Genomic DNA, 16268 nt, shown 5'->3' on the forward strand with positions numbered 1-16268 from the left:
TGATTGGGTCATTTATTTTTCTGGAGTGGAGCTGTAGGAGTTGCTTGTATATTTTTGAGATTAGTTGTTTGTCAGTTGCTTCATTTGCTATTATTTTCTCCCATTCTGAAGGCTGTCTTTTCACCTTGCTAATAGTTTCCTTTGATGTGCAGAAGCTTTTAAGGTTAATTAGGTCCCATTTGTTTATTTTTGCTTTTATTTCCAATATTCTGGGAGGTGGGTCATAGAGGATCCTGCTGTGATGTATGTCAGAGAGTGTTTTGCCTATGTTCTCCTCTAGGAGTTTTATAGTTTCTGGTCTTACGTTGAGATCTTTAATCCATTTTGAGTTTATTTTTGTGTATGGTGTTAGAAAGTGTTCTAGTTTCATTCTTTTACAAGTGGTTGACCAGATTTCCCAGCACCACTTGTTAAAGAGATTGTCTTTAATCCATTGTATATTCTTGCCTCCTTTGTCAAAGATAAGGTGTCCATATGTGCATGGATTTATCTCTGGGCTTTCTATTTTGTTCCATTGATCTATATTTCTGTCTTTGCAGGTACAACCATTTTCAACAGGTCTGCAATTCCATGTCCTTTTTACCAGTCCCTTGCTCCATGTTCCATAACCATTCAGGTGTGACCTAAATCAAATCCTTTATGATTATAAGTAAAAGTGGCAAATAGATTCAAGGGATTAGATCTTATAGAGTGTCTGAAGAACTATGGACAGAAATTCATAACATAGTACAGGAGGCAGTGATCAAATCCATCCCCAAGAAAAAAGTATGCAAAAAGGCAAAATGGTTGTCTGAGGAGGTCTTACAAAAGCAAAAGGCAAAGGAGAAAAGGAAAAATATACCCATTTGAATGCAGAGTTCCAAAGAATAGCAAGGAGAGATAAGAAAGCCTTCCTCAGTGATCAGTGCAAAGAAATAGAGGAAAACAATGAATGGGGAAGACTAGAGATCTCTTCAAGAACATTAGAGATACCAAGGGAACATTTCATACAAAGATGGGCACAATAAAGGACAGAAATGGTATGGACCTAACAGATGCAGAAGATATTAAGAAGAGATGGCAAGAATAAACAAAAGAACTATACAAAAAAGATCTTCATGACCCAGATAACAACAATAGTGTGATCACTCACCTAGAGCCAGACATCCTGGAGTGTGAAGTCAAGTGGGCCTTAGAAAGCATCACTATGAACAAAGCTTGTGAAGGTGATGGAATTCCAGCTGAGGTATTTTGAATCCTAGAAGATGATGCTGTGAAAGTGCTGCACTCAATATGCCAGCAAATTTGGAAAACTCAGCAGTGGCCACAGGACTGGAAAAGATAAAATTTCATTCCAATCCCCAAATAAGGCAATGCCAAAGAACGCTTAAACTACTGCACAATTGCACTCATCTCACACACTAGTAAAGTAATGCTCAACATTTTCTAAGCCAGACTTCAACAGTACAGGAACCGTGAACTTCTAAATGTTCAATCTGGATTTAGAAAAGGCAGAGGAACCATAGATCAAATTGCCAACATCTGCTGGATCATAGAAAAAGCAAGAAAATTCCAGAAAAATGTCTGCTTCATTGACTATGTTAAAGCCTTTGACTGTATGGATCATAACAAACTGTGGTAAATTCTTAAAGAGATGGGAATACCAGACCACCTTACCTGCCTCCTAAGAAATCTATATGAAGGTCAAGAAGCAATTTAGAACTGGACATGGAACAACAGACTGGTTCCAAATTGGGAAAGGAGTACATGAAGGCTGTATATTGTCACCCTGCTTATTTAACTTCTATGCAGAGTATATCACGCAAAATGCTGGACTGCATGAAGCGCAAGCTGGAATCAAGATTGCCTGGAGAAATGTCAGTAACCTCAGATATGCAGATGACACGGCCTTTATGACAGAAATTGAAGAGGAACTAAACAGCCTCTTGATGAAAGTGAAAGAGGAGAGTGAAAAACCTGGCTTAAAACTCAGTATTCAAAAGACTAGATCGTGTCATCCGGTCCCATCACTGCATGGCAAATTGATGGGGAAACAATGCAGACAGTGACAGACGTTATTTTCCTGGGCTACAAAATCACTGCAAAATGGTGACTGCAGCCATGAAATTAAAAGACACTTACTCCTTGGAAGAAAAGCTATGACAAACCTAGACAGCATTTTAAAAAGCAGACATTACTTTGCCAACAAAGGTCCGTCTAGTCAAGGCTATGGTTTTTCCACTAGTCATGTATGGATGTGAGAATTGGACTATAAAGAATGCTGAGCATTGAAGAATTGATGTTTTTGAACTGTGGTGTTGGAGACGACTCCTGAGAGTCCCTTGTACTGCAAAGAGATTAAACCAGAAATCCTAAAGGAAATCAGTCCTGAATATTCATGGGAAGGACTGATGTTTAAGCTGAAGCTCCAATACTTTGGCCACCTGATGCGAAGAGCTGACTCATTTGAAAAGATCCTGATGTTGGGGAAGATTGAAAGTAGGAGAAGAAGGGGGTGACAGAAGACAGGATGGTTAGATGGCATCACCGACTTGATGGACATGAGTTTGAGGAAGCTCAGAGAGTTGGTGATGGACAGGGAAGCCTGGCATGCTACAGTCCATGGAGTTGCAAATAGTCAGACACGAATGAACTACTGAATTGATGAAGCTATCTGGTCCTGGACATTTATTTGTTGGATTTTTAATTTTTTTCTACCAATTCAACTTTTTTACTTGCAATTGGTCTGATCATATTTCCCATTTTTTCCTGGTTTAGTCTTGGAAGGTTCTATATTTCTATGGTTTTGTTCATTTCTTCTCAATCATTTTATCAGCGTATTATTTTTTGTGCTAATATCTTATCCTTTGAATTTCTGTCTTATTTGTTATAACTTCTATTTCATTTCTGGTATTATTGATTTGTGTTGCATTGATGACTGTCTAAAATGTTTATTAGTTTTGTTGATCTTTTCAAAGAACTGGCTCTTAATTTCACTGATCTTTTCAATGTTTTTTAGACTCTATTTCATTTATTTCTGCTCTATATTATGTTCTCTTTCCTTCTACTAACTTTGGGTTTGTTAGTGTGGAACCAAGTCACTAAGCAAAACAGTTCTGAGTCGCTGCTCAGTTTAGGCTGGGGCATGCATGGGGGCAGTCACAGGAAACTGACCACAGTCTTGTATAATCTTAATCTGCTTTCTCTGCCCTGTTTTGGGAATAAGCAAATGTTGTGTGCTCTTTAGAAGTGGAATCTAGGTTTCTTACAGCCCTCCTGTTCGTTCCACTGGTTTTCTAGCCAGCTAAGGAGAACTCATCTTTCCAGTGTTGGATCCTAGAGCTAGGCTTCCCAATATGTGGCTCCAACTGCTCACTCCCTAGGGAGGATCTCTGCCTGTGCAATCTCCCCACCACTATTTTCTTTGACTTCTCCAGGGGTCACAGAGGAGGACCTGATCTCTTCTCTTCCCTTCCTCCCTGATTTTGTATGGATTTTTCTTACAGCCTTGACTGTACAAGAATCTTTCTGTAGTTCTCTAGTTTGTTTCCAGTGAGAATTGATCCACCTGTTGATGTATTTTTGATGTATTCATGGGGGGGAAGTGAGCTCACATCCTCCTACTCCCATCTTAGTCTCTGCTTCCCTTGCTCTTTAAAAATTTGTTGCTTATCTTTTTATTTTTCAGTTGTAAGTCAACTTCATTAAAAAAAAAAACACATCAAAATGGCAAGAGGTGGGGATAAAACTGATGTTGTTTAAGGGTACAAACTTGCAGTCAGTAGTAAATAAGCTATCAGTATCTAATGTGTAATATAATGGTTTTGGACAACAATGTGTAATGGAGGAAAAATTGTTACAATGGCAACCATATTACATATCACAATATATAAAAGTGTAAAAGTAACATTTTATACCTTAAATTTACACAATGTAATGTGTCAAATATATTCAAGTAAAATTATTATATTTTAATTTAAATAAATATTATCACCATGAATGATAAATATTACACTGAGAGCCAAGAGATTTAGATTTTGCTATTGAGTTTGTCATAAATTCCACTCTGGAACAAATGGTTTTGCTGTCTGGTGTTAGAGTTCCCATTTATGAAATAAGGAACATTGAATATAAAACTTTGAAGATTCCTTACTACTACAAAATGATATGGTTCAATTTGCGTGTGTAAACAGCTTTTTTGTTGTTCTCTTTGCTTTAGTAATAAATCTAAATAGCAAAGTCAGTGTTATCCAGTGACAAGGGCTCTTCCATCACTCTTTCTTTTTTCTTTTGGTGGGGCAGGAGGGGGGCACTGAAACTGTGCCCCTTATTTGTTCAGTTGTTTTCTTCTATTTCTCTCACTAGATAGAATTGCAGAAGAAAAACAAAAAGATCAAAAACATAGGAAATATTTTGTTTGTTCCCCCCAGCCTGTTTTGGGCAGAGGAGAAAAAAAAATAATAAATAAATCCAAATGTGCACTTTTAATATAAAATTGTTTGTTTTATTTGCTCCTGTAAGTAAATGGACAATAAATATTTTAAAGCTATAAGTTTGAATTGGCACTGTGGTTGACAGAAAATTTCCCCATATGCTGGTATCCTAGTCTGTAGAACCTGTAAACAGGTTTCTTGTATTACGTGGCAAATGGGGCTTGTCAGATGAGTTGGCAGTTCCATACCATGAAATGAAGAGATTATCCTGGATTATCCAAGTCTTCACAATCTATTGAGATGGGTCCTTATAGAACTTCCTCTAGTTGGAAGCAGAAGAGACATGAGCACACAAGTCAAAAAAGAGAGGTGGCAATCAAAAAAGCCCTGTGGTCAAAAGAGAGGAGGAATCAAAAAAGAACACAAACGTGAGAAGGATTCAATGTGCTTTTGCTGATTTTAAAATGCAGGAGCCACTGACCAGACCTACAGAGGAGCTTCTAAAAGCTAAGTGCAGTATTTGGCTGACAGCTAGCAAAGAAGCAAGGACCTCAGTCTTAATCTGCAAGAAGCTGAATTCTGCCTACAATCAGAATAAGCTTGTCTTCTGATAAGCTTGGCCACTCAGTTGGCCAATACCTTGATTTTGACATGAGACATAGAACAGAGAAACTAGTGAGATAATACACTTACATTATTTTAGGTTGCTACTCAAGACACTAAGGAATTGTCCTTAGTATTTCCAAGGCACCTACCTTAGTTGGGGTCCAAACATCCAATTTTATGTCAGTGTTTTGGGCTATATAATCCATTTACCATAGAGATAAAGACTTACCGAGTGTCTGTTTCTAGACAAGCTCATTAGCCTCAATTTAGTGTAAATTATACCTTGATTGCAGTACTCATATTGTGACCATGTCTATCCATTCTATAGACTGTCATTTTCAGGCAATAAATTTGCACCAAGTCTTAACTATATCTTTTTCTCTCAAGAGCAACAGTTTACGGAAGAGGCAATAGAGAGCGTGGTCTCTGTTAGGAACCTGCTTGGGTAGTAACTAATGTATACAGAAAGAATTTCACCAAACGATATAATCTCTCAGTGTTCTGAGTTGAACAATAATTACTTTGCATGAGAAGTTTATTCCTTTGGTAGTTGATTAATCAGATACTTATTGACTGCATATTGCATGTTAGGAATTACCTTAGTGATTGAGGAAACAAAGATGTAATAAGATTCTGTTTATGGTCATTCCCTTCAATGGAGGTTACAGTCTGGATGAGAGATACAAAGAATTAAAACATGAGAGAATGTATGAGTCCCTTGGGTTTGCTTACAGAAGGCTTCTCAGAGGACATAGCTATTGCACTCAGACAGAAAGCCAATAAAGGAATAATCCATGGATAAATGGAACTTGGATTTGTTTCTGTTAAGTTGTAGATCATCTTCAAAGACAAGCAGAGGAGAGGTGCTACAATCAACGCAGAGTTTCTGGAGTGGAAGAGAAAAGAATAGATTAGTAGAAAGATGCCAAATCATGAAGAGTCTTGTTTATTATGCAAAAGACTTGATGGCAGCTTGGAAATTTATAAGCTAGTTCTCATAAATTTAAGATTTTTTCATGTTCTTGCATATCACATATACACACGTGTGTCTGTAATCATATGCATGTGTTAGTGTGCAGAGCAGATCCTCATTACATTTTTGAATAAATAATTGGAAACAAAACTAATTCAAAGTCTGAAAGCAGGGAGGGGAAAGGAAAAGGACAAAATTAAGAACTGAAATCTGGATTTGAAAGGAAGATGTGTTTTCTTAATCAGAGATGCAATTCAGGGAAAAATGGGATCAGAAGCAGACTTTGATTAGACTCAGTATACACCAAAAGAGAGAAAAGATCCAAAGTCAGTCATGAGAACTGGCTCTGTGTTTATCATTTCCTGACATGGGTACAATAATGTAGGCAGTATGTTTGTAACTTCAGGGAATGACAGCTGCTTGTGACCATATTCAGTAAATTTATATACTTACATATCCATATGTTCATATTAGACTCATTTAATTTCTTTTTTTGGAATTTGGCATTAATATAAATGCTATGCTACAGGAAACAATAGACGATGAAGTCAATACTCAATCTTTTCAAGCTGGTAAGCAATCTCCTTATTTTCAAATATGATAGAGTTTTATGATTTTGTTTGAATGTAAAGCTTGGCTCTAGTTTATTTTAACACTTAAGTTAGATTTAGTATGCCAGAAAATCCAACTATAGCTGAACACAGTTAAACCGTCTGAATATGATGATTTATACCATCTGACCTAAAAGAGCAAACTAAAACCCAAAATTATAGCCAGTCAGGATAGACATGCTTATGCAAGAGTAACTTCCCCTCTTATCATTCCAAAAGCAATTATTTCTTAGAGGAAAACCTGCCATTTTCCCCTACCCTCCATGGGGAAGTTTCTTTTTTTGGGGGGGGGGGGGAAGTTTCTATAAATGTAGTGTATTACTTCATCGTAACATTTCTGGAAAACAAAGAAGTTTTTGTTCTCTGAACCCAAATTTGACTACCTCTTTTTTGAATCAAACCCCAAACCAGCTAGAATTGAGGCAATGGCAAAGTAGACACAAAATGACTTGATTAGTGTGTGTGTGCTCATTTGTGTTCAACTCATTGCAACCCGATGGACAGTAGCCGCCAGGCTCCTCTGTCCATGGGATTTCCTAGGCAAGAATATTGCAGTGGGTTGCCATTTCCTGCTTCAGGGGATCTTCCTGACCCAGGAACTGAACCCAAGTTTCTTACATCTCCTGCACTGGCAGACGGATTTTTTTTGTTTTTAATCCACTGTGCCACCTGAGAAGTCCTTTAGTGATTTATATATTTAAATTTGAAAGAGAGTCCCTGAAAAGCTTTTTAGGTGTTGAAAAATAATGATTTTTCTTTCCTATATGTCCCTCTGTATAGAAGTTTGGAGGCGAATCTTCATCCACTCTTGCTCTAGCACTTCCTAAAGACAGCTCCTGCCAATTCACCCTTAGCAATCTCTGCCAACAAGGATGGGTACTGATCAGAAAGGATCACTGGGTTCCCTCAGGCTTGGCAACCCAAAGTCATCCCATGTCACTCTTCTTTTTCCAGATAGATATCATCTGTTAAAAAAAAAAAAAAAAAAACACAACTTTTTTTTTTTTTTTTTTAATTTGGAATGAATGGAAAGTGAGTTGACAGAAGGGCTAGTTGGAGGAAGAACCTGAAGGTTTTGGTTGGTTTTCAAAATTGTAGTGTTCAAAGAAATGGGACTACCAACCATTGTCTTATGAGGCTATTTTCCTCATATGAAGCCAACATGTTTTTAGATATTTCTGCCTTTCTAATTGTCATGCTTCTAGAAATGGTATGGCATCTCTTTCTGAGTTTTCAATCATGTCCCATTTCTAGAGTTAGGAGCTTAGCTTCTTTTTACACTGAAAAAACTTTTAGCTTCACCTTTCTGAGCCTCCATTTCATTAATTGAAAAAAAAAAAGCAAATTGAAAAAAGTCTCATATCGTTTCCAGTTCTGTGAGTTTTGTCTAACTATAACTGAGATCTTCAAATTGAGATCTTCAGGTACTGAACAATATTTCTTAGATAAAAGCCATTTATACTAGCCTATTTCTTTCCTCCTTACCTTCTTTTTGCATGACTTATAGCTACTGGAGGCTTCCCAGGTGGCTCAGTGTTAAAGAATCCACCTACCGATTCAGGAGATGCAGGAGATGCAGATTCAATCCCTGAGTTAGGAAGATCCCCTAGATGAGGAAATGGCAACCCACTCCTGTATTCTTGCCTAGGAAATCCCATTGACAGAGGAGCCTGGTAAGTTACAGTCCATTGGGTCACAAAGAGTCAGACATGACTAAGCATACAGTCAACCTGATATGTCTACCAGGTGTCAAACATTTTATTATCTCTTTCTTTGTTCTGCTTTAAAGTTTATACTGCATGGGTTAGTTTGCATAGGGCTGCCATGACAAAGCGCCATTAACTGGATGACTTAAACAACCAAAATTTATTTTCTCACTGTTGTGGAGGCTAGCCTGAGATCAAGGTGTTGACAGAATTTTTGGTTTCTTATGAGGCCTTGCTCCTTGTATTATACATGGCCATCTTAATGTCTTCACACAGTTTTCTTCTGAACATTTTTGTGTTCTAATTTACTCCTCTTATAAATATATGAGTCATATTGGATTACAGCCCATCCTAATGACCTCTTTTAACTAATTACCTGTTTAAAGACCTTTTCCCCAAATATAGACATATTCTGAGGGACTAGGGGTTAGAACTTCAACATGTACATTTTGCAGTGACACAGTTCAGCCCATAATACCACATATAGATTCTACACCTTGTCTCCTTTTGTATATGTTAAATAAAGTGTCTTAACTGAGTCCAAATTGAATACCATTTGTAAAAATAGTTGAGCTGTCAACTGCTGAGAAAATTTGCTTGAGTATGATATGCACAGGGACTTCTGTAAATGGGGCTGACCTAGAAAGTTTGTGTGTACAGGAATGTCTAAGAAGGAGCAAAGATGTATCAGCTGAAAAAAATGCACAATGTGTGAGTTGTGAGTTGTTTTCTTTGGGGTAAAATGAGGACTGGAGCATGGGAGACAGCACCTCAGAGAGCTCTAAGAAACTGCTCTGAACAGGTAGGGGGAAAATCAGTATATATGTGATTCTGGTGAAGGAGGAGTGCATGCGATCAGGCATACATTTATGCAGAAGCTGCTTCTAGTCTCCCAAAGGTTACTGCTAGTCATGAGGAGCAGACATCACTATGAAAGATTTTAGTGCTTTTCTAAATATGAGGAGATACAAGAATTGGGCTTATGAAATACCCTGAAAACACCTATTTGAAGACCTGTTTCACCAATTTTTCACAAGGCACAGATTGCCTCACTCCTAATCTCCATGCTGAACTTCTTTCAGGATGTGTTGCAGGTCAGAAGTTGCAGCAGCTTGTGATTTAATCCTTGTAGAGGAAGACGGTAAGTGTCAACTTAGTTGGCAGGTGGATATAAAAGTAAGGCAAAAGGGAAAGGTAAGCTTTGTGTTTAACTGATCCTCAGTCCTGATCTAGTATTCTTGAACCCTGAAATAAAGTTTCAGGCTAAAACTATGTAAGGCTTAGATAAGCCCATTTCTTTTAAAGCTATAGAGATTTAAAAAAAAATGCAATGTATTCTTAAGAGAAATAGTTTATTCTTCACAACATTCCCCCCAACCTGTTTCTAACCTGATTACTTTGTCTTAGACCACAGGACAGCTTTGGTAAACTTGGGGTTTAGTATAGTCTCGGGAGCAACTTGCTATGCATCATTGTGATGGAGAGGAAACTTACAGAGGCAACACTGAGGCTGCTGGGTGAGGACCCCACAGTGGGAAAAAATGGAAACAGTCAGAAATTTCAGGAAGCCTATATGGGGATGAGATTGAAGTCATTCTTCCAAAATATGGGGTCTGCTAAGTAGTATATGGAGAAGGCAATGGCACCCCACTCCAGTACTCTTGCCTGGAAAATCCTATGGATGGAGGAGCCTGGTAGGCTGCAGCCCATGGGGTCGCTAAGAGTCGGACATGACTGAGCGACTTCACTTGCACTTTTCACTTTCATGCATTGGAGAAGGAAATGGCAACCCACTCCAGTGTTCTTGCCTGGAGAATCCCAGGGATGGGGGAGCCTGGTGAGCTGCCGTCTATGGGGTCGCACAGAGTCAGACATGACTGAAGTGACTTAGCAGCAGCAGCAGCAAGTAGTATATAGGGCTGGGCATTTATATAAATGAAATATCATATATGCCCAGCAACTGATGAAGCTGTGGCAATTTGAGTCACATTTGTTAATAATCTCCTCCTCCAAACATTTAACTCCATTTAAAAATATTGAATATTAAGTGAGAATAACTAAATCACTTTGCTGTACACCAGAGATTGTAAATAGTTGTAACATTATAAATCAACTGTACTTCAATTGAAAATCTTTACAAGATAGAGAAGAAAATTAAGTTAAAGATACGTCACTTCCACATTCTGTGGAGCTGCCAACATATAGATAATGCCTTAGTGTAATTTTACTTATCCACTGTCAGCATTTTCTTTTAGTCATTCATTATACAAGAATATATTAAAATTCTATCACATGGTAGATACTCTGCATCTTTGTTTTCAAAACTTATGCTTTTAATGTTAGTAGTTTCTTTTTAGAAAGGGGACAGACGTATAGAAACTTGAGAATTTTGAGAACTTGTATTTAAATTAAAAATTGTCAAAGAAAAGTCTAAGTTATTTCATTTCTACTCACTGAAAATCAGGAGGTGATATACATAAACCACAGAATTTGACCTGATAACCATCTTAACCATCTTAACCATCAACCATCTTAACCATCAACCATCTTAACCATCAACTATATAGCAGATGGAGCCTCAGAGGCAGGATTCCATGCTGGATTTTATGGCAGGCAATTTCCTTAAGATGTAACAGACGGTGTACGCGTTCAGTCATTAAGTCGTGTCTGACTCTTTGCAAACCCGTGGACAGCAGCACGCCAGTCTTCCCTATCCTTCACCATCTTCTGGAGTTTGCTCAAACTCATGTCCAATGAGTCGATGATGTTATTCAACCTCTCATCCTCTGTTGCCATCTTCTCCTCCTACCCTCAATCTTTCCCAGCATCAGAGTCTTTTCCAAAGTTGGCTCTTTGCATCAGGTGGCCAAAGTATTGGAAGCTTCAACTTCAGTATCAGTCCCTACAGTGAGTATTCAGGGTTGATGTCCTTTAGGGTTGACTGGTTTGATCTCCTTGCAGCTCAAGGAACTCTTAAGAATCTCTTCCAACACCGCAGTTCTAAAGCATCAATTCTTCAGCATTCAGCCTTCTTTATGATCCAACTCTCACCTATGTACATGACTAGTAGAAAAGCCATAGCCTTGACTGTATGGACCTTTGCTGGCAAAGTGATATCTCTACTTTTAAATATACTCTCTGGATTTGTCATAACTTTTCTTCCAAGATGCAAGTGTCTTTTAATTTCATGACTGCAGTCACCATCTGCAGTGATTTTGGAGCCCGAGAAAGTAGAGTCTGTCACTGTTTCCATTCCCCTCCCCCCACCCCATGTATTTGCCATGAAGTGATGGGACCAGATTCCATGATCTTAGGTTTTTAAATGTTAAGCCAGCTTTTTCACTCTTCTATTTACCTTCATCAAGAGGCTCTTTAGTTCCCCTTTGCTTTCTGCCATTAAGGTGGTATCATCTGCATGTCTGAGAATATTGATATTTCTCCCAGCAATCTTGATTCCTGCTTATGATTCATCCAGCCTGGCATTTCACATGATGTACTCTGCATAGAAGTTAAATAAGCAGAGTGACAATATGCAGCCTTGGCATACTCCATTCCCAATTCTGAATAGTCTGTTGTTCCATGTAAGGTTCTAACTGTTGCTTCTTGACCTGCATACAGGTTTCTCAGGAGGCAGGTCAGGTGATCTGGTATTCCATCTCTTTCAGAATTTTCCACAGCTTGTTGTGATCCACACAGTCAAAGGCTTTAGCATAGTCAATGAAGCAGAAAGAGATTTTTTTTTCCTTTTTGAATTTCCTTGCTTTCTATATGATCCAACGGATGTTGGCAATTTGATTTCTGGTTCCTCTGCCTTTCCAAACCCAGCTTGTACGTCTGGAAGTTCTCAGTTGATGTACTCCTGAAGCCTAGCTTGAAGGATTTTGAGCATAACCTTACTAGCATGCAAAATGAGTGTAACTGTCAAGTGCTTTGAACATTCTTTGGCATTGCCCTTCTTTGTAGTTGGAATGAAAACTTACCTTTTCCAGTCCTGTGGGCACTGCTGAGTTTTCCAAATTTGCTGGCCTGTTGAGTACAGTGCTTTCACAGCATCATCTTTTAGGATTTGAAATAGCTCAGCTAGAATTCCATCACCTCCACTAGCTTTGTTCATAGTAAAGCTTCCTAAGGCCCATTTGACTTCACATTCCAGGAGGTCTGGCTCTATGTGAGTGATCACACCATTGTGGTTATCATCTGGGTCATTAAGATCTTTTTTGTATAGTTCTTTTGTGTATTCTTAACACCTCTTAGTCTCTTTTGCCTCTGTTAAGTCCTTCCTTGCTGTTTCTGTCCTTCATTGTGCTCATTCTTGCATGAAATTTCCCTTGGTATCTCCAATATTCTTGAAGAGATCTCTAGTCTTTCCCATTCTATTGTTTTCCTCTATTTCTTTGCATTGTTCATTGAAGGAGGCCTTCTTAGCCCTCTTGCTATTCTCTGGAACTCTGAGTTTAGTTGAGTATATCTTTCCCTTTCTCTCTTTGCTTTTTGCTTCTTTTTTTTTTTCCTCAGCTATTTGTAAAGCTTCCTCAGACAACCACTTTACCTTCTTGCTTTTCTTTTTCTTTGGGATAATTTTGGTCACTGCCTCCTGTACAATGTTACGAACCTCTATTCATCATTCTTCAGGAACTCTGTCTAACAGATCCCTTGAATCTATTTGTCACTTCCACTGTATAATCGTAAAGGATTTGATTTAGGTCATACCTGAGTGGACTAGTGGTTTTGTCTACTTTTTTCAATTTAAGTCTTAATTTTTCAATTTGGAATTAATGATCTGAGGCACAGTCAGCTCCAGGTCTTGTTTTTGTTAACTGTATAGGGTTCCTCCATCTTTAGGTATTAAAACTCAGAGTGGGACAATTCAATAAAGGGTGACTTGAGCTAAGAAATTTTACTAAATTTCTTTTAAATATCCTAGAATATTCGATGAATAGTATCTTTTCTCCCATGTTTTTGGGTGAGTTAGGGATTTTAGGATTATCTGATACTAATAGAAAATAAATGAAAGTAGTTAGATTTGAAACAGACAAAGTTTGATATATAAAATTTTTCATGTTGAAAATTCATTATGAGTAACAGAAGTTTAGAAATACCAAGGACAATATATCCTATAAATGATAATGGGTCTCTGTTATTGGAGATGTCAATGAAAGTCCTATTTTTCCAAGTAAGCAAAAATGTATAGTATATTCTTTTCACTGCCTGTTTTGAGTAAGATGCCAAAAGAGTTGCTGCACATCCATAATGTGAATATACAGTGCATCTGAAGAAGATTCAAATAGTTCTCAAGAAATGAGAAAGGAACTGATTTCAGAAGACAAAATTCAATGAGTTTGGGGACTTTAAGAACTTTCCTAAGTTGAATATCTGACCACAGAGTTAGGATGTTTTAAAATTTAACAACGAATTTGTGTTAGAGTGAGTTATGGATGCCAGATGTAGATTTGAGTTCATTCTGAGTGAGATTCAGCACATTGGACAGGGAGGTCAGTATTGTCTGGGAAGGTTTTAAACAGCCAACTCCTTATTATTCATTGAGAACTAGAAATATTGAGCCATTAGGGTAGATAAGAGAATCATAATCAGTAAGAAGCTTCCCTGGGAACAATGGAATTTTGTCTGGTGTATATTTGAGTAACTGACATTTCCACTAGCTAGACTGTAATAAAGAACTATACATACTAGCATTTTTCCAGATTTTTTTTTCTTGTGTGTGTGTGTGTGTAGTTCTTTCCATGTTCATTGTTTTGAGCATACTTAAATTCTTTAATCTGTAGTTTTATATCCTTCAATTTTGGGTACTTTCTTCTTTTTAAATAGTTTACTGTTCATCATTTTCTCTTTCTCTCAATTACTATTTGCTGAATCCTGATCCTCTTTCATTTTTTAATTCAAACATTCCTCTTCATTGCGTTTTAGTCCTATTTTCTTGTTGATCCTTTTACCTTCTTTTCTATATATTTTCTTTTTTTAAAAGAATGTTTTGACTGTTTGACATTAATTTCTGAGAGTGTTCTCATTTCACTTTTCCTCTTTTTTAAAATATATGTCTTTCTTTCAAGGTTACAACATTATCTTAACTATCTGAAAGTATTAAGTACAAATTTATTTAAATATTTTCACTCGGTATTATCTCTATTTCTTCTGAGTTCCTTTTGTTAGATTTTTTTGGTCTGCTTTGGCCTTTCTCTTCTATGTTGGAGGCTCTTGTTGAAAGTATATTGATCTTTGTCCTCTGCCCGAGTAAGGTGCTAAGAAGCTGATTGGAGCACTGCGACCACGGGTGCCACATGCCAGCTGATGAGCTTCCTTTAAACAACTGGATGAAAACTGATGTTTCTGTTGCAAGTGCTATGAATTTCTATGTCTGTGTATCAAATTTCTGGCTCCTCTAGACACTGTTGTGGGCTGTGAACCCTACTGCTGATGCTCAGGAGGCAGATTTGACAAAGAGGCTGAAGTCTCAGTAGGTACTCTGCAGACTTACACTTAATTTCCTCATCATTAGTCCAGGACTCACCCTCTTTTGTGCTTTTCAGCCTCTGGAAACTTACCGACTCAATTTCTCTGTGATAAATTCTTCCTGGCTCCTGAAGTTGTAGAAGAGATGCAGTCACGTGCTACTGCAGGTTAGAGTGGACACCTGGGGCCTAAACACTCCATATACAATCTTTAAGACCTCTATTTATTATCAGGTTCCTACCTAACTTTCACTTTGCGGTTCCCCATGCTCCTAATTGAACTGAACTGATGCTCCTAATTATTGGGCCTTTCCTGAAATCCTCTGAGATGAATTGCTTAAGACTTTTGTAGTTATCTCTACCTTCTCTACCACACACAGGTACTTAAATTTGACTTTTCCTGTCTCTGCTAAGAGTTTCATAATTCCTCTATCTTTTCTTTCCTTAAATAATCATGACTTAGGATTGTAGATATCTTTGATTTTGATTAAACATGAGGTTTATATTTTTGTTTCTGTACTCTTGTTTTTTATTATGACTTTCAGCAGAAGAAGAAAATAGAAAGATGTCCACTACATCTTCTTGAAACTAGAAATGTAAAGCATTACCTTGTAACTTCTGAAGATAAAAATATTTGAGGGCAATAATATAAGAGTTCCCTGGTGGCTCAGATGGTAAAGTGTCTGCCTGAAATGGGGTCGCACAGAGTCGGACACGCCTGAAGCAACTTAGCAGCAGCAACAGCAGCAATGCGGGAGACCGGGGTTTGATCCCTTGGTTGGGAAGATCCCCTGGAGAAGGAAATGGCAACCCACTCCAGTATTCTTGCCTGGAAAATCCCATAGATGGAGAAGCCTGGTAGGCTACAGTCCATGGGGTTGCAAAGAGTTGGACATGACTGAGCGACTTCACTTCACTTCACTTCACTTCAGGATAGCTAATGTTGCCAGCTCACTTTACTGCCAACAAGATAATAACTTTGTGTTTAAATTGTCCTGAAAATCTAAATATGAGTCTTGATTTTTGACCTAACATCATACTTTTCATTATTCTTTGTATTAAAAATGTAACATACTGAGTCTTAGTAATAGAACCTCCATGTTTCACAAATGTGAAATATGGTCATATCACAAACATGCTCTGTTCTTTACAAACTTCTCTTCCCCTCAAACCTTTGGATTTGCCATGTCCTCACTTTTCCTCAGTAGATGGTGTCACTGTGGACTTCCTAAATCATCAGATTTTCACCTCTTTGAAGTTTGTGCCACCAAACCTTTGTTCCTCCTTTATGACTATGGTGAAAGAAATTTGCTCAGTCATGTCTGACTCTGCAACGTCAAGGACTGTAGCCCGCCAGGCTTCCTTGTCCATGGAATTCTCCCTTGAATACTGGAGTGGATTGCCATTCCCTTCTCCAGGAGATCTTCCTGACCCAGGGATCAAACCCAGGTCTCCTGCATTGCAGGCAGTTTCAATATTGTCTGTTTGGTACT

General features: G+C 37.9%; 1 protein-coding gene across 14 annotated transcripts in view; it reads left to right on the forward strand.

Annotated features, from left to right (window-relative positions):
* LOC147380100 (uncharacterized) overlaps nucleotides 1-16268 on the forward strand; it is a 699587-nt gene that overhangs the window by 308942 nt on the left and 374377 nt on the right. The window lies entirely within an intron of this gene.

Source organism: Bos grunniens, chromosome 1 (genome assembly GCF_055505025.1).
Source record: "Bos grunniens cultivar Pamir isolate PY7600 chromosome 1, Bosgru_T2T1.0, whole genome shotgun sequence".
Lineage (NCBI taxonomy): Eukaryota > Metazoa > Chordata > Mammalia > Artiodactyla > Bovidae > Bos > Bos grunniens.